General features: G+C 46.4%; 1 long non-coding RNA gene across 1 annotated transcript in view; it reads right to left on the bottom strand.

Annotated features, from left to right (window-relative positions):
• Positions 1–6,980: 6,980 nt before the first annotated feature.
• The window catches only part of LOC144824151 (uncharacterized), a 257,683-nt gene continuing 241,321 nt past the window's right edge, over positions 6,981–23,342 (bottom strand). Inside the window, exon 7 of the long non-coding RNA XR_013608911.1 lies at positions 6,981–7,111. This is a non-coding gene — a long non-coding RNA (uncharacterized LOC144824151). The remainder of the gene's footprint in view (positions 7,112–23,342) is intronic.

Genomic DNA, 23,342 nt, shown 5'->3' with positions numbered 1-23,342 from the left:
CCAACCCGGCCTCATGGTTCGTCGAGCCCCGAGTGGCTCTCCAGTTGTTCTGGGGTCCCCCGAGAGGGGCCCCACCTGGCCACATTCGTGACAAGCCCGGAGAGGCTTAGGGTGCCATTTTATTCTACGAGCCTAGAGAGGCTCTTGAGTGTATTCCTGTTCTCGAGCCAGAGAGGCTCCATCATTTGCATAATTGTGCAGAGCCTGGGAGGCTCCCACATCGTTTTTGGTGCTATGGTTTCTTTTCTAGGGACATGTACTGTGAACTGAGGAGTGAGGCGCACTCCTTCATCCCTGGCCTTCCCCCAGCTGCGCAGCACTTAGTGCCAGCTGCAGCGTTTAGGCCCCCTGTTCTGTCCCTCAGCTGCCCAGCAAGTAGTGGGCAGCTGCTACGTTTAGGTCTTGGCGCAGTGGCGCAACCTGGACTTTGTGAGTTCTACGCTAAAGGTTTAGATGCTGTTATGATCTATGTCCTATTGCTTTTGGGTGTTAGGAAATGTACAATGTGTAGTATGTTTTGCGCACCCTGTGTTCTGCACCTCTGAATGTGTTGTTGATACATTATGTGCCCTGTTCCTTACACCGCTGAACGTGTGTCGATGCGTCATGTGTTCCTTACACCGCTGAATGTAGGTTCTGCATCATGTGTTTTGTCCCCAGGTCTATGCCCCTATGTGTATTGTGATACTGAGGTGGTTGTTCTTGCTAGTGCAGGTGGTGCTAGTAAGGTCCTGGTTCCCTGCGTGACCTGTTCCTAGGGTGGTTAGGATTGCGTAGGGGGGACTTACCAGTTACCAGTGGGTACTGGTTTTGTGCTTTATGTCCTATTTTGTGTTACAGTGATCTTCTGTTATAAGTGATCCCAAGGGCTTGATACTAAGCTTGCCCCCTGACCAGAGTCCCAGGACCAGTGGACTCTATGGTGCCTTCCCTGCCAAATTGCTGGGACTTGTCTGATCTCCCTGGGCCCCTGGGGCCTCGCTGAAGTGTGCCTCGCTCGTTCCCTCGGCAGCTCGTGCACGGCAGCCCGTCCAAGCCTCGAGCAGCGCCGCTCTCCCCTGAGCCGCGCCGCTTCGCTGGGTCGCCCGCATCCTGCCTCCCCCTCCTCTTCTGAGCCGCACACATTGGTCGCCCCAGAGAAACGCTTGTACCGTGCCGGCAGCCCGTCCAAGCCTCGAGCAGCGCCGCTCTCCCCTGAGCCGCGCCGCTTCGCTGGGTCGCCCGCTCAAGCTTACTAAGGAGGTCACTCGCATTATCCCGTGCAACCAGGACGGAAGGTACTGTCTGATAGGCTATGTTCTAAGTTCTAGGCCTACAAGTATTGTATTGTTACTTCTAAAAGTGCTGATTCCTGACAGTGGTCCAGGTGGCCCTGTCTTGTAAATAATCCCTTGTAAATTCTGCCCGTGCCTCTGGCACATTGTAAAGTGTGTTTTATCTAATGTGTTTTGGTGTAATACAAAGGCTATTTTTTATATAACCTCGTGTGGAGTTTCCTTTGTGGTGGGCCTTTGGGTGTTGTTGCTGGGGTGCGTGCGCAAATACTTAACTTACATCGCCTCCAAGTTTAGCCTTGCTGCTCGCGCCACGTTACCTAGAGGGTGAGTAGGGGTTATCTTGGCGTGTAACTCCCTTGCCCTGACTTGGGTGTGGTGGTCTCTGACTGACTTTGGCGAAAGCCCTGGCCAGCCAGGGATCCCATTTCCAACACCGGGTTTAACAGTAACTACATGCCTTCTCCCTCTAGAAGGGTGGAATGCTACCCCCGCCGCCAGAATGCACTTAAGAGTATATGGTATCGCTATATCATAGAACAGCTATAAGGAGATGGTTCCGAAAGCTGCAGAGGGGCTCAGCTCATGCTAGGGCATCCTCTCACACAAAACCAAGCACTCTGCCTCCAGGATTGTCAAGGCCTGCCATAGAAGTGATTTATAGGTTACTATGTGTCTATATATAAGGTAGATATAGATATACTATATCTAAGTATGGGGTGATTACACCACCTTACCCAGGCTGTAAGTACAGACCTGTGGTGTCAGTGTGAAAGGCTAACCAGAGGTGGCACAATACATGCTGCAGCCCCTGGTAGGCCTAGGGTGCACCTATACCCTGGGTACCTAAGGTACCATATACAGGGGCTCACAAGGGTGACCCAGTAACCAATGTGGTATGTACCTAAAGTCCATGGTATCAATTTAGAGAGAGTACAGCTAGGCTGTGGGCCTGATTAGCAGGACCACAGCCATACTAAAGTCGAAAAAACAGTGAATCACAGCAAAAAGTGGGGGTAACCAAAGGAAGCAGACCCTACTCTCCTACACAACCCTCCCCCCCAACGCAGGGACATTAACCTTACCTTGACCAGTTGAGTCTTAATGTTCTAAGTGGAAGTACCTGGAGAGTCCATCTGCATTGGCATGGTTACTCCCAGGTCTATGTACCACTGTATAGTCCATCTCCTGTAGGGAAATGGACCACCTGAGCAGTTTGGGATTTTCACCCTTCATCTGTTTTAGCCACAAGAGGGGCTTATGGTCTGTCTGAACTGTGAAGTGACTAACAAACAAGTATGCCCTCAGCTTCTTCAGGGCCCAAAGCACAGCTAAGGCCTCCCTCCCAATAGCTGACCAACGTTTCTCTCTAGGGGTCAGCCTTCTGCTAATAAAAGCTACTGTCTGATCCTGACCTTCTTCATTCAATTGTGATAGCACAGCCTCTACCCCCAACTCAGAAGTATCCATTTGAACAATTAATTCTTTGGGGTAATTAGGACTTTGCAGAATTGGTGCAGGGCACATGGCCTGCTTCAGGTCATCAAATGCCTTTTGACCGCTGACTGTCCACTGAACTTTTTTAGGCATTCTTTTAGAAGTTAAGTCATTCAGGGGTGTCACAATGGAACCATACCCCTTGACAAATCTCCTATAGTACCCCGTCAGGCCCGAGAAAGCTCTGACCTGAGTCTGGGTGGTTGGAGCAACCCAGTCCATTATGGTCTGGATTTTGCTCTGCGATGGTTGAACCTGGCCTCCACCTACAAGGTGGCCCAGGTACACAACCTGACTATGCCCTATCTGGCACTTAGAAGCCTTGATAGTTAGAACTGCTTTTTGCAGGGCCTCCAAAACATTTTTCAGGTGGATCAGGTGATCTTCCCAGGTGGAACTAAAAACAGCAATATCATCAAGATAAGCTGCACAGTAGTCATCTAGGCCTGAGAGGGCTTTGTTCACCAACCTTTGAAATGTGGCAGGTGCATTTTTCAGACCAAAGGGCATCGCCACAAACTGATAATGCCCACTAGGGGTTGCAAAGGCTGTCTTTGGCTTGGCCTCATCAGCTAACCTGATTTGCCAGTAGCCAGCTGTCAGATCAAATATGCTCAGATATTTGGCAGAGGCCAACTTATCTATGAGCTCATCTGCTCTGGGTATTGGATGGGCATCTGTCTTAGTGACAGCATTGAGACCTCTGTAGTCTACACAAAACCTCATCCCTCTCTTACCACCCTGGGTGTGAGGTTTTGGCACATGGACTACTGGACTGGCTCAAGGGCTCTCTGAGGGCTCAATCACTCCCAATTCCAACATCTTCTGGACTTCTGTCCTGATACAGTCCCTGACATGATCAGGTTGCCTGTAAATCTTATTTTTAACAGGCAAACTGTCCCCAGTGTCCATTTCATGAGTGCACCAGGTAGTCCGACTTGGAGTCAGTGAAAACATATGTCTGTATGCCTGCAGAACTTGTCTGCATTTACTCTGCTGCTGGTCAGTGAGGCTGCCTGCCAAGGCTACACCATCAACCGACCCATCATCAGGGTTCTGAGAGAGCAGGTCTGGGAGAGGGTCACTCTCTTCCTCCCGTCCTTCATCAGTAGCCATGAGCAAGCCCATGTCTGCCCTGTCAACATATGGTTTCAGTCTGTTGACATGAAGGACCCGATGGGGGTTCCTGGGAGTTCCAAGATCTACCAAATAGGTGACCTCTCCTTTCTGCTCACAATAGTGTGGGGTCCATTCCACTTGTCTTTGAGAGCTGCTGGGGCCACAGGCTCCAACACCCACACTTTCTGTCCTGGCTGGTAAACAGTCAGCATAGCCTTTTGGTCATGCCAGGCTTTCTGTAATTCCTGACTGGCCTCCAGGTTTTTGGTTGCCTTTTTCATGTACTCAGCCATCCGGGAGCGTAGACCAAGTACATAGTCCACAATGTCATGTTTAGGGGGTGTGAGAGGTAACTCCCATCCTCCTTCACTAGACACAATGGGCCTATGACAGGGTGCCCAAACAGAAGTTCAAATGGGCTGTAGCCAATTTGAACTTCTGAGGAATGCATACATGAGGAACCTCCATGTATGCAAACAAAAGGCAGGATAGCAGGATAGCCCATCTCCGCCTGAGCCTTTATGGGAGACCCTTAATCATACCCTTTAAGGTCTTGTTGAATCTCTCAACTAGACCATTGCACTGTGGGTGATACGGTGTGGTGAACTTATAGTTCACTCCACACTCCTTCCACATTGCAGTCAAGTAACTAGACATAAAGTTTGCCCCTCTGTCTGATACAACCTCCTTAGGGAAACCCACTCTTGAGAAAACTCCCAAGAGGGCTCTTGCCACAACAGGTGCCGTAGTGGTCCTAAGTGGTATAGCTTCTGTGTATCTGGTGGCATGATCCCCTACCACAAGAATAAACCTGTGTCCAGAGGCTGTTTGGGAATCCATTGGTCCAACAATGTCAATCCCTACTCTTTCAAAGGGAACCCCCACCACAGGTAGTGGTATAAGGGGGGGCCTTTGTAGTGCCACCTGCTTTGCCACTGGCTTGGCAGGTTACAAGAAATTCTCAATACACCAAACAAAGAGAATACAAACTGGCGAGGTATGTTAAAATGCCAAAACTGCATTCATTGCAGTAATGTGATAACTGGGAAAAAATTTACACATCTAACGAAAGGTTATCAAATTGAACTGCACCACACAAGTACTTGTGACACCATGAATTGCATTTATTTGATCAAATGCCCATGTGGTAAAACATACGTGGGCCAAACTGAACGGAAATTGAAAGTACGTATAACAGAACATAAGAGCAACATAAGACTCGCAAATATGAAATCCACAGTTGCCAGCCACTGGATTGAAGCAAGACACCAAATCTCGCAATTACGTTTCATGGTGTTGGAGACAATTCCGCAATACCAAGACAAGGATCCCGTTAAACAAAGACTAAGGGCTGAATATTTTTGGATAAAAAAATTGAATTCCACCCAGCCCATGGGGTTGAATGATCAGATAGAATATTCGTGCTTTTTATAATAATCATGTCAAGAGCAACCCACATTGACTATAGACTTATTCTGCATTCCTTACTAGAAGTGATAACTTACTCATAACTCATGTGTCTCATGAACTGTAGTTTTTCACAAATGTGACATATTTTGTTTATGTTTTGCTGTATCATCACTGTTATTTCTCAAAACTATGCATTATCGTTTTGTTGTGCAATATATAGCTTTATTATTCACGAATTGCTGCACATGTCCTGTTGAAGCCGCTACACCCGTATCACATGACATTGACTTCTTTCATTTAGTGCGCCCCTTTTGGTTGTGATCCCGATCATGTGACCGACCCAGTCTGTTTTTTTATTTGTATTTCGCGCGTAAACCTCACTTCCGTATAGCGGTTGTTCACGAAAAGAGTGGAGACTCTGCCTTCAGTCCCCGGTAAGCTATCGCAACCAGCGCATTGGATTCCTTGATCCTTTAACATTGAGCGCGTCACCATTATGTTAGCGAGTCTACCCGAGCACACTAGAGTGATTGCTCATAAATTTCTGAACTTCGTTTGTGTTATAGTGAACGAATTAGGTTTTGCACGTTATGTCATTCCCTCATGTTTAGATCACGTGATTCACCTACCGTTTAATTAAATGACCCATTTATGATTTCACTTTGTGTGCACTTTATAATGATGTAGGGAGTTTGTGTACAGTAATATATATTTGATTGTGTTGACTTGTATTATTCAGTGGAGTATCTGATCAGGTCCTGTCTCATTCCTTTACAGACCCCTGATGAAGGGTCATTCGTTGTTGACCCGAAATGCATTGGGTTTTGCTAAAAATGTGAACAACCTTGATAATTGCACCATAAGTTGAAGATTATGTTTGCAAATAACATTGAATTTAAACTCAATCAAGAACCTGGAATGGATTAAAAATTGTCGAATTGAATAAAATTCAACCTGATGAAGAAACCAGCGTGTTTCATGTTACATTGTGCGCGCATTTTGGTGGTTAGGTGATCCTCCCCACACCACGTTCACATAAGGTTATAAAGTCAACCTTATAGAAAGCTATCCTTGTGGTAGCTGTGGAGAGCAGCCTTCAGGCTAAGACTTTGAGGCGAGTTAAGCAAATTGTTTTACCAATTATAATCTCTTGAATGATCAAATTAAAGCACACCACACAAGATATATATCAAATATATATGTATTTATTCTAAACACAACCCCTCTGCACTCTTTATGAGGTCAGAGGTAAAAGTAGAATACAAGGAACTTAATTAGCATACAATAAGTTGCACAGTATACGTTAAGCCCTGGGGGCCTCACAAACCATACACTAAAATAGTGGTATAAGAACCACGTGAGAGTTAGAAAGCAGGCCTATGGCCTGTGGAATCGCTGGGGCTGCCTAGAACCACCAAAGGTTATGATGTAGGTGGCCCACGGGAGACGTGTGCGGTGTCTAAACACAGCCGTGGGTTACCATTGACTTTCTATGGAGAACGAACAAGTTACAAAGTTACAGTTTAAGGGTACTTCTAGATGAACTACGATGGAACCTTTTTGAACTAGGACACTTCGAGAGTCAAGACCCAGGGGAGCACCGGAGTACTCCTGTTACCTCACCCAGCGAAGCCGGGTGCATAGATGACTTTTGGTGTCGGGTTTCGTCTGTAAGGTCCTTGAATCCTCAGAATCGTACGATGCTTAAATGGGTTCCACCTCCCGACAGCCCCAAGGTCTGAGTAGAACAACAGACACTGTGGAGTGATCAGGCGAGGAAAGGGAAGGATGAGGACAGCAGGGAGGGAGACCTGTAATGAGAACAAGGCACTATGAGACAAAAAACATACCCCACTACATATAGAGACAAGGTACGCTCTACACTGTATCATAAGGTATCTAACATTTCAATATGAGGCTGATATACCTGTAAAGGAAAATAACGCAGCGATGCCTGGCAATCAGAAGTCCATAGGAGAGCAGCCACCAGTAACCTATGAGTGTAACTGGATATATCAATACCAATACATATAGCTCAATAAACACTTAATTCACGACATGTTTCCAAACATACCCATTGGGCTATCAGTGTTCTTTTCAACAGGTTGGGGTGCCTGGAGCTGGCCAGGCGAAAGCTCAACAAGCCCCTGCTGTGTGATATAAGGAAACAAGGAAAGTTATAATCCCAGCAGTAGTTAAGTAACACTACCCAGATCTCCCAGGTTAATCTCACCATGGAAGTATCCAAACAAGGTAAGGAAATAAGGCGTGTTCTTAAAACAGTCGATTTGCAATTCCATAAGGCAAAGTTAACAGTACCACGTATTACTCCTCGGCAATTGACTCCATTACCGATCAGGAAGTGAATACTGTACGTTATGCCATTAGGTAACAAGCAAGAACAGCCCCGCAAGAACCGAGACTATAGGTTCATCCAACAGGGCTGTGATTCAAGGAAAATCCGGGCCAACCCTGTTATACTTTAGAAGGCTGAATTGCCGCTTTTACCAACAAAGCGGTATCCACTTAGAAAGATGTAACATCAGTGACTCACTGTTCCTCGTGCACGCAGTCCCGGAAGAACCGAAGGAAGGTTCGTCCTACGGGACTGCGCCGCAATAGGAACTACAGCTGTCAGCCAACCAGCAAGTAAGAGGGGGAGGCCGCCGGTCGCCAGAGATCGCACCAGCAGTCCCGCAAGGACCAAGGCAGGTTCAACCAACGTGACTGTGTGCGATAAAGAATAACAAAGCGAATAATCCTCCATTGTAACGGGGTGCAAATACAGGAGGCAAGTGCAGGGACAACAAAATACGAGAAGGGTGGTGCTAATGCACCCCTACCAGTCCTCTCTTGAAAACGGCAGTCACAGAATCAACGGCACCCGTGCTGTGCTCCGGATGCAGTAATGAGCAGAAGCGTGCTGATGTCAGACGCGCCCCAGCCCTGGCGCCTCATGGGAAATGTAGTTCTTTCCCGAGTGCTGCCGGATACAACGATGTTCATGGCGCAGGGCAGTGTTCTAGGGCGGCCCCCATCATGAGCTACAACATCGTTGTCGATTCCAATGGAGAGCTGCGAAGAAGTGCTGCAGGCGACCAGAGGAAAAGTGTACGGGTGGATCCAAGGGTGGATTGGAGATGTGAAGAACCTGAAAGCAGAGGAGACAGAGTCTGGGTCACTAGCCAGTGACCAGGATGGCGATAGGAAGATGCCAGCCGATGTCGGGTGATTTCAGGTGAAAAGGTGAAGCTTGTCTCTTCAGCCAGGAGGTGTCGACGACAACCAGGAGTTGGATTCGAGCTGACCCTTGAAGGATCTAGTTGGCTGCAGTGTCGGTATTTGGATTGGACCCAACAAGCCTTGGCAAACGCAATCCACGCAGGATGTCGAGATAGGCTTTGCTGCAGACCAGCAAGGTCTGAGGAACTCCCCCTTTGGAGAGGAGTTGGAGAAAGCCTGTAGCAACCAGAAACGCTGAAGAAAGTGAAAATTGAACTTTGTGGGGGCTCACCAGCCAACGGACTAGGAACGGCAAAGACACATCAAGCTGAAATGCACAAAGCGGGCCCATGGGACACTCGTGGAGTGTGGGCCTCTGAGGATCAGTGCAAAAGGTGCTCGGGACTGGGGCTTTAAGCACCCCAATGCACAACTTTGGAATGCCTCGTGAAGTAGGTGCAGGTTGCAAAATGCAGGATGTCCAGGAGTTCCGGTCCCACATCTCTCGTGTCCTCTAAGGTCTCAGCTTTGCTGGGAGCGCAGGTCAGCATCAGAGATTTCTGGAAGTCCATGTCCTGTGTCACAGACTCTTCGGGATATGGCAGGAGCCTCAAAAATGCAGACCGGCAAAGATGCAGTTGGTGCCTGTTTAAACAGGGTGGTCACTCCTTCTAGAAGGGTGGCATGCTACCCCCATGGCCAGAATTGGTGGGGGTAGTATTCCAAAGTGTTTGACACCTTACACGACATGTTTTGATAAAGCAAAACCAAAGTTAGCATTAACCGCAAAGATTATAATGCACTTAAGAGTATATGGTATGGATATATCATAGAACAGCTATAAGGAGATGGTTCTGAAAGCTGCAGAGGGGCTCAGCTCATGCTTGGGCACCCTCTCACACAAAGCCAAGCACTCTGCCTCCTGGATTATCAAGGCTTGCCATAGGAGTGACTTATAGGTTACTATGTGTCTATATATAAGGTAGATATAGATATACTATAACTAAGTAAGGGGTGATTACACCACCTTATCCAGGTTGTAAGTACAGACCTGTGGTGTCAGTTTGGAAGGGTAATCAGGGTGGCACAATACATGCTGCAGCCCCTGGTAGGCCTGGGGTGCACCTATGCCCTGGGTACCTAAGGTACCATATACAGGGGCTCACAAGGGTGACCCAGTAACCAATCTGGTATGTACCTAAAGTCCATGGTATCAATGTAGAGAGAGTACAGCTAGGCTGTGGGCCTGATTAGCAGGACCACAGCCATACTAAAGTCGAAAAACCAGTGTATCGCAGAAAAAAGTGGGGGTAACCATAGGAAGCAGACCCTACTCTCCATTATTATGTGTCAGCTATATGCGGGTCACTTAAAATATGCGGTGGGGTAGGACTAATTTATGAGATAGAGTTGACCAATTATTATTATTACGTTTCTATCCAAGCCTTAAAAATGAATTTCTTTACCCCGAACTTCTTTTGCCTTTCCAGTCCAGAGATTCCTCAAAAACTAGATCCATCTCCTGTTAGCAATTGGACACAAACATGCAACTAAAGCAGAAAACTGGCTGCATTGTTTTGTGGCATGTTTGCTGGAAAAAAGCACCAGAAAATCAGAGATGGACGAGCGAAACAGAGCACCAAAAAGAAGATAACACACCACCAGAGGGTTCTCTCCTGACAGCGAAGAAGAAATACAAAAAGCGCCCCGTCCCTGTGGATGAACACACAGGCACAAAGAGATATGATGGCACTTATGAAGTTTGGAGTCCTACACACAATTTCCCAGCCCTGAGGAAGACCTTCAGAAAATCCTCACGGTCCCCACACGAAGGTCAAAACGCGTCTGCACCCCCCACCGATGCCAAGGGTTCACTGTTCAGAACTATATAAGAGTTCAAAGATTTCTTTCTAAGCTTTCTAAGCTGGACACAGACAGCTTAGATGTTTCAGACTCAGACAGGCTCTCCCTGACCTCAACACCTTGGACCCAAGAATGGTTATAGTATAGAGGTCATATAAATTACTAAGGGCCAGATGTAGGAAGGGTATTACCAGTTGGTAACGGCCGAAATTAATGAATTTCTGCCGTTACCGAACGTTTCTAGGCTTTTCTGATGTAGGGGCCGAAATTAACAATTCGCTAATTTACCGAATCGGTAATTTAAGGAATCGGTAAATTAACGATTTCTTAAATACCGATTCGGTAAATTACCGAATTCCTAATGTAGGGAGCACTTAAATAAGTGCTTATCCCATGTTAGGATTCGTTATTTACCACCAACTACAAGTTGGTGGTAAATTACGAAAACACCCCAAAAAGCAATTTTATGCAAATTGCTTCAGTGCCATGTTGCAGACATACATGCCCTTAGGGCATGTATGTCTGCAACATGTGCACCCATACACAATTGAGGGGTGCAACAGGGTGTCAAAGTGACACCCTGCCAGCCTTCAAATTATTCATCCTTTTACCGAATCGGTATTTACTCCTCCAGTCCCATAGGAATGAATGGCAATTACCGAATTGGTAAATACCGATTCGGTAAATACCGAATCTTAACGATTCGGTAATTTTTACCGAATGATTTGCTACATAGCATTTACCAATTCGAAAATACCAAATCGGTAAAATTCGGTATTTTTGAATCGGTAAATGCTATTTACCTACATCTGGCCCTAAGTCCCTATACTCTGTAAATAGAGTAGGACTATCAAAATAGTTTTTGGAGACTAATACAATTTATGTCATACTAGCTTACCCGTCAAGCGTTGCTGCGATCTCCGAAGAAAGGAAATTCAAGGAAACTCGTTATGATAACATTCAATTTACATTGTGTCATTTTTATTGAAACTTATTCATTTTAATATGGAAAACATTTCAAAGTGTCGTTTTAATTCTATTTATTTATTCGAGTGCTTGTGGATGCATGATTTTTGTTTTTCCGTCTGGTGCGTACATCAGTATTTGAAAGATTATGAGGGCCCTGGGGGGCCGATATTTAAAAAAAATTATGCCAGAAACCTTCGCGGGAGTGTACTCAACAACTTCCCAAAGTTTCCTGGCGATCAGATGAATGCTGTTTTATTTCTATTTATTTATTCGAGTGCTTGTGGATACGCGATTTGTTGTTTTTCCGTCTGGTGCGTACATCAGTATTCGAAAGATTATGAGGGCCCTGGGGGGGCCAATATTTAAAAAAGAATTATGCCAGAAACCTTCGCGGGAGTGTACTCTACAACTTCCCAAAGTTTCATGGCGATCGGATGAATGGTGTAGTAATGCATAAAGGACAAACAGACAGACATACTGACATACATTCGTTTTTATATATATAGATATGTTGCATTGTCACTGTATATAGAGTTTTTGTAATTTGTCTATTGATAAAGTAATTGTCATGTTTGTACAATAGTCTTCTATGATTCGAAAAGGAATAATCAAAGAAAAAACAACTGAATTTAACCCTTTTTTGAACATCTTGACTTCTGAAGTTTTTGTTCATCCAAATCGATAATTGTATGTTTGCTCAAATTTTTCTTAAATTTATTAAATATTGTTTACTAATCAAAATTTACCTGCAGGCAAATTAGATGACCTGTGGATAAGATAAGTATAGAGTATTGATGGTCCAAGAGGCATTTGTACACTGTTTAACTGTTTAAAGGTAAAGCACTCTGACTGCAGTGGCATCTTATTCAGAAAAATATTGGCGGGAGAGTGAAGGGAGCGCGGGGGAAGCAGAGAGCCAGAGAGAAGCACGCGGTGGGTGCATGGCAGGAGGATTAATGATAAAAATGTAAAAGAAACCCTCTTACCTGGTGCTCCCGGCTAAATCGCGGTCCTTTGCTACCCGTTCCCTGTCCCAGGTGTTCCTGGGACAGCATGAGGACTTCTCTTCCAATCCCTGCGCTGCTCTGTAGCATGAGTGCAAGGTGGGGATTGACCTGAGTGGGCTGGATCAATACTCGCTCAGGCACAGGAATTCTGTGCTGTTTCTCCAACCCCGCTGTATGGAGAAGCCTAAATGTGCATGTCAGCCTGAGATGGTCAATCAAACTGACATGCACACTTAGAAGTGGGGCGGCGCTCCTCTACGGCTGTCTGAAATTCGAAAAACGGAGGCAGCAGAGTCTTCTCCGCAATGGCGGAGGAGCGTCGTCCCTCTGGCTCAGAGCCGGCAGCTGAAAAATTAAACAATATTTTACTATTATTTTATTTTTCAGCTGCTAGCTAGCTGCTCTTTCTTGTGGGACACTCAGATTACCCCTCGTACCTGCTTGGTTGTTGGCGCTGGACGCTCTCCCCTGCCCTGTGAGTCCCCCCGCTGCCGCTCTTCCTACACCTCTGCCCGCCGAGTGGGGGACTCAACTACCCAGGATCCTTTGTGGCGCTGTTTGACGCCGTCATACCTGCGCCCGGAGGCGATTAAAACTTCGCGCAGCCCCCGCGGCGCGGGATCGTACGCGGGTCGCTCCAGGCAAAGCCCGGGCAAAGGGCGGGCCGTCTGTGGCTGTCCGGGGCTGGACAGGGCTGTGCTGGGCCACCCCCTTTTTGTTACCTGTTGAAAAACATTCTGATCCTTGAAGTAAGAACTGTCTAGGTTTAAACTTAACTCCTAAGTGAACAATTTCTATTCCTCATTACGTTATCCTGTTGTTTGGATATTGTTTAAAAATGACCATGAAACTAGGTTTGGGCGGGAAATTGCTAGCGGGGGGTTCATCTTCTTCTTTTAAAGGAACCCTAGATAATTATATTACAAGGGCCGGTTCAGTTGTAGACCGTGAAATTGAGCAGGCTGAACGGCGTATATCCTCAGAGTGGCAAAATAAACGTTCCTCCCTTGGCGACATACAGACAGCAGTGTTCCCATCTCAGAATTGTCACAGTACTGACCAACAAACTGATATTGGTATCCCCCGCCAGCTTCAAGACCTATCTGAATGTCCGGTTAGTTTGGGGGCTTGTAATCCTACTAATATCACAATTGAATCCCCAACGGACAGTTCTTTGGAGGAGCAACTAATAGCGCCAGGGCCAGCGATCTCATTAAAAAGAAAGCGAGGCCGAAATAAACAAAAAGGTTCAAGAGTTAAAATTCATAAACCCGCAATAACTACTAAAATCTCTAGAGCCGATCCACAAAGCAAATCTGTTCAAGATCCCTTGACCTTGCTCCCGCTGGAAGATCTAATGAGAAATATAGAGCAACTGGTGAAATCTTTGCTGTTGCCTCTTGTAGAGAGGGTAAAGAGGATAGCAGACCAACTTGGGTCAATTCAAGCCACGGGTATTTCAAATACGAATTTACTCGGAGAATTGTCAACAATCAGGTCTCCTCTGAACACCCCCGCCCTTGTGGAAAATCATAAACCAAGCGACTGTCCAATTAGGGGTAAGCCCTCACCAAATGTCCATGACAATTTTTCGATCACTCCCCAGAAGCCGAGCCATATGTTATAGTATTAACTGGGGTTCCAGAGCTGGATCCAGGCAAATTTGAAAATTACCAGAACCTGAAAAACAAGGTCATGCATTGGTTAAGAGTTAACAGGCCACTACCCTCAAATATTGATGGTGAAATTTTAAATGTTAGGAGACTATCATGGTTGGGACAAAGACCAAAGGATGTACCAGGGGACAGCATAATTATAAATTTTAAGGACTATAGGGCAACAAACTTTATTAGAGACTGGTATTGAGATAGCTACGAGGGAGGTATATCTACTCGAACATTAAGTTATTTTTATCCAAAAGCCCTGATGGGAAACCAAAAGACAATGAATTCTAGGATCAACTTGGGCCCAACTTTTAATATTGCTACCTCCAACCGATTTGTGGCTCTCTCGAGCTTGGAGGGGGTAGATTGACTTGTAGGTAAGCCTAATGAGATCCAGAAGGAATACGAAATTTTAATTAATATAGGTGATGAGAATGAAGATGCCCCCATTTTGGAAGATCTTGCCTATAACACTCCTCTAGATAGCAATCCCCAATCCCAAAACCAAGTTGGATGCCTAGTGGCGGATGGCTTTTTCAACCCATTACACAATTCCTTTTCTCCCGACCCTCCCCCTGCGACCCCTGTATTTCAAGCTCTCTTACCACCACCTATTCAATCAATGTGCTGTTTAAACCTTACTATGATCTATTGGAATGTAGCAGGGCTACGTACCAAAATCGATATTCCTGGCTTGAAACAATTCGAAAACATCACATAGTATGCCTCCAGGAAACATGGTTGACTTCTCCCATTCACCTCCAGGGTTATAAAATGTACAACTCAAACGCACGTCCTTCCTCTTCAGGTAGACCCAAAGGAGGATTAACAATTTATTTATCAAAGGACCTCCCATTTAAGGATATACTTGAATTAAAGTCAGCTGAGAATTATCAAATACTTGGAATAACGGTGACTAAAGGGTCTACGTATTTCGTGGTTAACTTCTATAACAACTTGTCCTTAACTGAATTTGGAAATGTTTTAAATGAAATATCAGTTTTTTTAATGGAGCAGCGGATTAGATTTCCCACTTCCCCTTTTAATTTGATTTGGGGCGGTGATTTTAATATTCCTTTGTGTGTTGATTATAAAAATGTTAAGTGTGGTATTACAGGCGAATGTGGGTGCCCTTTAACCCATTTTTCTCATTCTGATATTGGGAATTGCTTAAATGAACATCTTTTCTCCCTTGAGTTGGGTTTTGCGAAGGAACTTGTAGACCCACCTATAGATTTTTCGAGTGTCATAGATTACATCTTAAGTACACACAACATGAAAGTACAACTGTTTAAATTTGAAACGGAAGTTGATATTTGTAGCGACTACTATCCTAATAGTTTGACTGTTACAGTTCAGAGTATCTCTCAACAACCCAGGATTCCTAGTTTATTAAATCAACAAGCCCTGAGTATAGCCAAGCCAAATGGCTACTCAGTCAAATGGTCGAAAGCAGATCCGGATGTAATGACCGCTAAGATAATAAAAAGAGCTCTTCCCCTGTTGGAAACCTGCTTAGACCTGGAGTCTCCAATAGACCAGATTCTAACCAGTTTTATTGAGATTACTAAAATAATTAGAGAGGAGTTATTCCGTAAGCAAAAACACAATAAATCCCTAGAGAAGGGCTGGTTTAACCCTCAATGCCGAAAGGTGCTCTCATCCTTAAAGGAGGCTTTACGCAACCCTATAAGAGATCAAACTGAGGTTAGAAAAATTAAGAAAATAATATAATCTGGCCATTAAGAATTGCAGACAAGAAATTAAAAAGGGCCTTTGGGAACAGCTCCATGAGAGCAGCCGTACTAAGGATAGATCAACTTTTTGGCGAGTAGTAAAATCTCCTTTTATCTTAGACTCAAGTTCTGCTCCCAGGATAGAAGTGGCAGTAACTGCTGAGGATTGGGTTAACCACTTCTCGAAAATTTTCTCTGGAGAAAGTATAACCCAGAATGACAGTGGGAAAGCTAGGGATGGAGCCCTCTATACTCCCAAAACTTAACCTATTCAGTTAGCATTTGGCCATAATGAAATCATCACCGCTTTGTCAGTCCACAAATCCGGCAAGGCGCCCGGACGGGGTTCCGCTAGATATCTTTACCCATAATCTGGAGTTATGGTCACCGATTTTAACCTGTGTCCTTGAAGCTGCCATATCATTAGGGTTAATTGACTCATGGTCAACATCAACCTTGCTTCCCATTTTTAAAAAGGGAGATCGTAATAACCCTGCATCTTACAGGCCCATATCCATCCTTGATTCCCTTGGTAAAGATGCCGGTCAGTTGGTCCTCGAGCGCTTACAAGACTGGGCCGTAGCTAATGAAATTATGACCGACCTGCAATACGGGTTCCGGGAGGGTCTGGGAACCGTAGAGAAGGCGTTAAACCTCTCCCTTTCAATTGGAAAATACGCCGGAGCAAAGAATGGTAATCTGCATCTAGTGTATGTAGACTTGTCCGCAGCTTTCGACTGTGTGTCACATTCCAAACTGTGGTCGATTCTTGCAGAACTGGGTGCTGACCCGCCCCTGGTTGTATTTCTCCGAGAACTATACTCTAACGCTTCGGCGAGAGTGAGATATGGGGTGAACGGCGAACTTACTACATCATTTGCCGTTTCAAAGGGAGTCAGACAAGGCTGTGTCTTGGCTCCCTTCCTTTTTAACCTTTACACCAATGGCCTTGAATTGGCCATGTTGGAAGGGAGCCAGGACCTTCCAACAATTGATCACCGTCCCATTCCCGCATGACTTTATGCGGATGATTCGGTGATCATGGCAAGAACCCCAAATCAGCTGCAGCACCTGCTTAATAGGTATTGCAAGTTTATGTCATCCTTGGACCTTATGGTTAACATCAAAAAGACCTTCGTTATGCATACTGGCAAGCGGATAAAGAATTAAAAACCTATCTTTATCGCAAAAACCATGCTGGAATGTACCAATGTGTAGCAGGAAATTATTATTCCTACGAGCAACAACTGCCTTGGTTGCATTTGCCCGGAAGTTAGGAAAGCCTCCTCCTGAAGAACTTATGAAAATATATTAGGCTAAATGCCATAGCGTGGCAGTTTATGGTGCAGGGGTCTGGGGCTATGCCGCTGTAGAAGCTCTTCAGGTGGTAGAGAACGGTTTTATTAGATATATGTTGGCAGTCCCGCAAAGTGCTCCAACTTACGGTTGCCATATTGAGTTGGGTATGGATTTCATTACGGATAACATCAGAATACCGCCCATTCTCTTATGGCACCGAGTTTGGACCACGGAGCAGTGTAATTTGACCCGCTCACTTATTATGGATTGCCTGGGCCTGGCCAATTGGCTAAAAATCCCTTGGCTGGCCTATGTGAATAACTTTTTTAAGGATTTAGATCTGACCTCGTATTTCTTTGAGCCCTCAACTTTGATAAGCATCTCAAGGAAAAATCTAAAAATACTATGCTTATCTCATTTGAGGGAGTTGCGTTTATCTCAAGAAATTAATAAGGCTTCGAATAAACAGATCTTAATTGTTCAAACTGCTCCAGGCATCCAACCATATCTTAAATATCATCTGAATGCCTATGAAATGTATCTACTGACCCGGTTCCGTTTTAATATATTTTTCCGCATTGTTACCTTCCCAAAAAAGCAAGATTGGTCAAAATCTGTTACTAGGTGTCCATGTGATGACACTTCGGAACAGTCCACAATTCATGTCACGCTATTTTGCAGATTTTATGAGCTCCCTCGCAAGCAATGGATTATCCCACTTTTGTTATCTATGGGTCTGAGATCCTGTCGCCCTGCTTTCCTTGCCTTGCAATATTTGGATTCCGAATTTATTGCCAAATGTGTAGCTGGTTTTCTTAAAATGTGTATAAAATATCGGTGTAAGTATGACTAATATGTTTTTAATGCACTTGCACTTTATTAATAGTCTGCTTTTTAATCTAATCTGAATCTAATTTGAATTGTATTTTTTTTTATTGTAACACTGCTCAAGCTTGTATGTTAGTATATTGGTATAATTATTTCCGCTCGCTTTTTATAAAATGTCTGTTGAAAATGAACTTTTTATGGTTCCTAAAAAATTATGGCAACCGAATAAAAGATATATGACTAACTGACTGACTGACTGAGTCAGAGTGTGCATGGAGGGGCGGGGCCAGACCATGGGTGGAGGGAGCAGTTGTGTGTAAGTGTGCTCCAATTAAGGAATAATTTCCTATTAATTTCTATGGGCCAGGAGGCCCATAGGAATGAAGGGGAAATTTGCGATTCGCAATTTGCTAATCGCAAATTGTGAATATTTTCAAGGGTGCAGGGGTGTCCAAAGGACACCCTGTTGCACCCCTGAAATCTGCATGGGTGCACATGTGGCGCACATACATGCCCTAAAGGCATGTCTGTGCGTCACATGGCACTTTGAAAAATGAAAAAAAAAATATTTTGGAAGGAATTTGGAACTTACCACCAACTAGAATTTGGTGGTAATTTGCGATTCCTTAAGGCCAATTTGCGAAATTTTTTGCCTTCTTACATTGCATTTAAGGAATCGCAGAATTTGCGATTCCTTGCTTTGCTAGCAAATTCCCTTGATACATACTATTAGGCCAAATTGCATTCGCAAACGCCAAAATTCTGCAAATTTCGGCGTTTGCGAAGTCAATTTGGCTTCATACATATGGCCCTATGTCAAGGGCTGAAGTGAGCTGACCCATTGGCACATACTGTATGCAGCAGTGGGCGGAGACAATATACAAAGGACAAAGCAACAGGCCACTCAGGGAAGAGTTCTGGTTGAAAGCCTCTATAAGTTTACCACATGTATAATTTTCTTTAAATCAAGGTGTCTTGGCTAAAGGCAGACCTAAAATTGGTTTATCGATCTTTGAAACACCATTGCTGTATTTATATATGGAAACAAAACGTTTGAAATGTTTGAGGCAGTCATTAGAAATTTAACAAGGTAATCTTCACTCCCATCACTTAACTGAAGTATTCCATTCCTGGTGGGGACCATTAATACACAAATCACTCCTAACAGAACGGTGCACCCTGACTGGTAGGTCTTGGCCATCTGCAGCAGAGCACAAGCCACACAGGCGTGCCACTGGCAGGGGGCGGTTGCTGTTTGCAACTTGCCCCTTAGGAAAGTCATAGAGCTCTGTATTTGTTCAGCTGCTTAATACATTCTTGAGTCCAACAAATTAAACATATGTTTATCTGATGGCATTTTTATATGGGGTGGTGAAAACGGCGCTCTGCGTGTGGATGCAGGAAAATGTATTTTTATGCGGGTCATTGTGACCAACACAGTGATGCACGTGTAAAGTGATAGTTTTGGTACGCTTGAAATATAATTCGTTTTCCGCGGCCAAATCATTGTTTGCCTTCCTTCCTCCGTGGAGTGGTCCCAGTGATGCAGAATTGTTTTGAACAAAATCCAAGAAAAGCAAAGCAAATGCTCAACTGGCAGGGTCACTTGTAACTATAGCTGGACTCGCATCCCTGCAGGATATACAACCATGGAGCTAGCTGGAGGCAAATAGCCTCACTGCTCCTGTTACCCTGTTTCTACAAGAAAGGCGACACAATAAGTCTGACCTTAGAGCCAAACCTTCTTGCGGCTCCTATGGTAGTGATGCTCCTCACAAGGAATACACTGTGCTGGTGGTCTGGAACCTGGGGCTGCCCATCAGAAGGAACAGACTGTGCAGGTGGTCTGGATCCTGGGACTGCCCACCAGAGGGAATGGAATGCACCAGTGGTATGGACCCTGGGACTGCCCATCAGAGGGAATAGAATGCTCCGGTGGTCTGGACCCTGGGATTGCTTGTCAGAAGGAATAGAATGTGCTGGTGCTCTGGACCTTGGAATTATCTGACAGAGGGAATGGAATGCGCCCGTGGTCTGGACCCTAAGATTGCCCTTCAGAGGGAATGCACCAGTGTTCTGGACCCTGGGACTGTCCATCAGAGGCTATAGAATGCTCTGGTGGTCTGGACCCTGGGATTGCCTGTCAGAGGTAATAGAATGTGCCAGTGTTCTGGACCCTGGGATTGCCTGTCAGAGGGAATAGAATGCGCTGGTGGCCTGGACCCTGGGATTGCCCTTCAGAGGGAATGGAATGCGCCAGTGGTCTGGTGCCTGGGGCTGCCCATCAGGTGGAATAGAATGCGCCAGTGGTCTGGACCCTGGGATTGCCCATCAGAGGGAATAGAATGCTCCGGTGGTCTGGACCCTGGGATTGCCTGTCAGTGGGAATAGAATGCGTCAATGGCCTGGACCTGGGATTGCCCTTCAGAGGAAATGGAATGCGCCGGTGGTCTTGACCCTGGGATTGCCTGTCAGAGGGAATAGAATGCACCAGTGGTCTGGACCCTGGGATTGCCTGTCAGAGGGAATGGAATGCACCGCTGGCATGTACCCTGGGACTGCCCTTCATAGGGAATGGAATGCGCCAGTGGTCTGGACCCTGGGATTGCCTTTCAGAGGGAATAGAATGCGCCTGTGGTCTGGACCCTGGGGCTGCCCATCAGAGGGAATAGAATGCGACTGTGGTCTGGACCCTGGGTTTGCCCTTCATAGGGAAAGGAATGCGCCGGTAGTCTGGACCCTGGGACGACCCTTCAGAGGGAATGGAATGCGCTTGTGGTCTGGACCCTGGGACTGCCCATCAGAGGGAATAGAATGTGCCGGTGGTCTGGATACTGGAATTGCCTGTCAGAGGGAATAGAATGCGCCGGTGGTCTGGACCCTAGGATTGCCTATCACAGAGAGTAGAATGCACCAGTGGTCTGGACTCTGGGGCTGCCCATCCGAGGGAATGGAATGCACTGATGGTCTGGACCCTAGGATTGCCCATCAGAGGGAATACAATGTGCCAGTGGTCTGGACCCTGGGACTACCCATCAGAGGGAATAGAATGCTCCGGTGGTCTGGACCCTGGGATTGCTTGTCAGAAGGAATAGAATGTGCTGGTGGTCTGGACCTTGGAATTATCTGTCAGAGGGAATGGAATGCGCCCGTGGTCTGGACCCTAAGATTGCCCTTCAGAGGGAATGCACCAGTGGTCTGGGCCCTGGGACTGTCCATCAGAGGCTATAGAATGCTCTGGTGGTCTGGACCCTGGGATTGCCTGTCAGAGGTAATAGAATGTGCCAGTGTTCAGGACCCTGGGATTGCCTGTCAGAGGGAATAGAATGCGCTGGTGGCCTGGACCCTGGGATTGCCCTTCAGAGGGAATGGAATGCGCCAGTGGTCTGGTGCCTGGGGCTGCCCATCAGGTGGAATAGAATGCGCCAGTGGTCTGGACCCTGGGATTGCCCATCAGAGGGAATAGAATGCTCCGGTGGTCTGGACCCTGGGATTGCCTGTCAGAGGGAATAGAATGCGCCGATGGCCTGGACCTGGGATTGCCCTTCAGAGGAAATGGAATGCGCCGGTGGTCTGGACCCTGGGATTGCCTGTCAGAGGGAATAGAATGCACCAGTGGTCTGGACCCTGGGATTGCCTGTCAGAGGGAATGGAATGCACCGCTGGCATGTACCCTGGGACTGCCCTTCATAGGGAATGGAATGCACCAGTGGTCTGGACCCTGGGATTGCCTTTCAGAGGGAATAGAATGCGCCTGTGGTCTGGACCCTGGGGCTGCCCATCAGAGGGAATAGAATGCGACTGTGGTCTGGACCCTGGGTTTGCCGTTCATAGGGAAAGGAATGCGCCGGTAGTCTGGACCCTGGGACGACCCTTCAGAGGGAATGGAATGCGCAGGTGGTCTGGACCCTGGGACTGCCCATCAGAGGGAATAGAATGTGCCGGTGGTCGGGACACTGGAATTGCCTGTCAGAGGTTATAGAATGCGCCGGTGGTCTGGACCCTAGGATTGCCTATCACAGAGAGTAGAATGCGCCAGTGGTCTGGACTCTGGGGCTGCCCATCCGAGGGAATGGAATGCACTGATGGTCTGGACCCTAGGATTGCCCATCAGAGGGAATACAATGTGCCAGTGGTCTGGACCCTGGGACTACCCATCAGAGAGAATAGAAAGTGTTGGTGGTCTGGACCCTGGGACTGCCCTTCAGAGGGAATAGAAAGTGTTGGTGGTCTGGACCCTTGGACTGCCCATCAAAGGGAATAGAAAGTGCTGGTGGTCTGGACCCTGGGGTTGCCCATCGGCTGGAATAGAAAGTGTTGGTGGTCTGAACCCTGGGACTGCCCATCAGAGGGAAAAGAAAGTGTTGGTGGTCTGGATCCAGGGGTTGCCCATCGGATGGAATAGAAAGTGTTGCTGGTCTGGACCCTGGGACTACCCATTAGAGGGAATAGAAAGTGTTGGTGGTCTGGACCTTGGGGTTGCCCATCAGAGGGATTAGAAAGTGTTGGTGGTCTGGACCCTTTGGCTGCTCATCAGAGGGAATAGAAAGTGTTGGTGGTCTGGACCTTGGGGTTGCCCATCAGAGGGATTAGAAAGTGTTGGTTGTCTGGACCCTTTGACTGCCCATCAGAGGTAATAGAAAGTGTTGGTGGTCTGGACCCTGGGGTTGCCCATCGGATGGAACAGAAAGTGTTGGTGGTCTGGACCCTGGGACTGCCCATCAGAGGGAATAGATAGTGTTGGTGGTCTAGACCCTGGGGCTGCCCAATAGATGGAATAGACAGTGTTGGTGATCTGGACCCTGGGACTGCCAATCAGAGGGAATAAAAAGTGTTGGTGGTCTGGACCTTTAGACTGGCCATCAGCTGTGCTGATTGACTGATTTGGGATCATACTGTGGTGAGAATCGTAGAAAGAGCTGAAGCACAGCTGATCCAAAATGAGCCGGAGGTTTGACTCCTGCTCATAGACCAAAGCAGGATCCATTTATATGGTCACTTCACTCTTCACCGCACGCAAGAGAAGTGTGAAAAAAACAAATGCTGTCACTACCTAAAAAACAGCGTCTGCTCAGATCCTCAGGGTTTGAAACACTTTTCAGTATTGGCCAGGAAGCAGACTCTAAAATCAGTGCTTGATTTAAGCCAGTGGTTGCAGGTGGGGCCCACTGGCACTCACTTTTGGAGGCCGGCACTTATTTTCCCCACAACAGACATTGAGCATCACAGTGTCTGTCGCAGGCTTCTGAGAAAAAGAGTTGGGCTGAGCACATCTTATTTTATAAATTAAGCTTTAAATAAGGTGTTTTGATTGGTATCATGCCCTGAATCGGCGGTGCAAGTGCAAACCTCCTCACAATTTGCTTTCCTCGCCATACTCAGAAGCGGGAGGTACCCATGTTATCTCAATCCTTTCCTCTGTGGAAACTGACTAACAGAGGGACCATTTGTTAT

This window comes from Lissotriton helveticus, chromosome 3_1, assembly GCF_964261635.1.
Source record: "Lissotriton helveticus chromosome 3_1, aLisHel1.1, whole genome shotgun sequence".
NCBI lineage: Eukaryota > Metazoa > Chordata > Amphibia > Caudata > Salamandridae > Lissotriton > Lissotriton helveticus.
This window is presented reverse-complemented; position numbering and strand designations above follow the sequence as displayed.